The sequence below is a fragment of the Octopus bimaculoides genome, chromosome 20 (genome assembly GCF_001194135.2).
Source record: "Octopus bimaculoides isolate UCB-OBI-ISO-001 chromosome 20, ASM119413v2, whole genome shotgun sequence".
Lineage (NCBI taxonomy): Eukaryota > Metazoa > Mollusca > Cephalopoda > Octopoda > Octopodidae > Octopus > Octopus bimaculoides.
Window position 1 is genome coordinate 947,239 of NC_069000.1, and position 1,909 is coordinate 949,147.

Below are 1,909 nucleotides of genomic sequence, written 5' to 3' on the forward strand. Positions count from 1 at the left end.
GTTATTGAGTAATGCTTGCTTCTGAGGTCAACTTGTAGTTCACATAGTAATAATGGTGGTGGTGGTGGTGGTGGTGGTGGTGGTGGTAGAGTAGATCAAGGCTAGGCCTAATTCATAAGACATTACTGCTACAACCACTTGGGCACCATCTGGGCTCGTCATTGAGCATTGTGTATCTAGGACTACATTATTTAATATGAACATGTCCTTCCCTTTTTCTTATAAGGTTGTATGATTTGTGGGGATTGTAGATGCTGATTTCTCATTGGTTCATGAACTGTTTCGAGGGTCATCTGTTTGCTCATCATACAGACACACACAGACATATCTGTGTATCTCTCTACCTACATAACAGTAGCAGAATATATCAATGCTATATTGTACTCGGAGTAATGACATTATCTGGGATACAACTCAACATGCTGGAGAGAGTATATCTATCTATCTATCTATCTATCTTCATATATTGTCTTTTCACTATTGGATTGTGGCCATTTATATATTTACTCTTTTACTGCAAGAATGTGACCATGCTGGGGCACTGTATATGAGTATGTGTGTGCCCCTGCTCATATGTTGGTGAGACAGAGCAATGTAATTAAAGTAAGGAATCTTGGAAATTAAACCTTTACTGAACTTAAACAATACGAGAGATTACTACGTGGATCCCTTGTAGTGATCTCTCATATTGTTTATGTTGAAATAAAATTCATGGTCCTCGGACATTTTTAAGTATACTGGCCACTGGCTGAAATTGATATTATTTAAAAATATTATTTAATAATATTAATTTCTACTCTTATTACCTTTACTTCTGAAACTTATAATGTCTTAGTGATGAGGTTACAATGAGGCCAAAATATGTCTGTTGCTTTCACTAGTTTTGGGGTTTCAAAGACCAACTGCATTTCCCGTTGTCAATAAATTTGGATCGATTGATATACAAGTAGTTTCACTGTTGTGGTCTTTAAGATCCAGGCAAGTTTTGTCCGACCCATGCAAGCATGGAAAATGGACCTCAAAATGATGGGAATGATTAGGCCAACAACAAGGATGTCACTGTTGCCACCTTTGATGATGATGATGAAAACGACAACGGTGATGATGATAATGATTATGATAATGACGAGGACAACGACAGTGATGATGATGATAATGATGATTATGATAATGACAAGGACAACAACAATGACGATGAAGATGATGATGATGATGATGGTGGTGTTGGTGATGAGGATGATGACAGCGATTTTATCAGAGTGGTCTCCCTCACTTGTGGATCCTAGGCTTCAAATACTGCTAGAAGGAGCTTTTGTCTCCTAATCACTTGGATAATCTCAACTGTTTGAAGTTTTTTTTCTACTCACCTCACTGTTTTCCAGATATGATCATAAAAAACAACAAAAGAAACACAACAAAAAACTGGTCTCTTCCAAGCAAAATGCTTTGAAATATACGAAAACGAAAGCGAAAACGAATATAAAAATTTAATTGAAGCCACAGATTGGTTTGAGCTAGACATGGGTGAGTCTCGGTTCTCTTAGTAAATGGATGGCTTGGTTTGAGGAGGAAGAGGAAGAGGAGGAGGCGAGAGGGGTGGCAGAAGCAAAAATCAATCGGTCGGTTGAAACAGGATTGTGTTCTGTTGGAAAAAAAAAGAAGAAAAAAACAGACCATGTTTACTGTGGAGGATAATTGGAGAGAAGCAGGGTGGTAGTGGTGGGAGGGGATTTCTTTTTTTAAACATTTTTGTGCCTATTATTTTTCATGCAGATATTGATTAAATGATGCACACTCATGATGATGCATATATATATGTGTGTGTTTGTGTTTGTATATATATATATATGTGTGTGTGAGTATGTTTGTGTGTGTGTGTGTATATATATATATATATATATATATATAT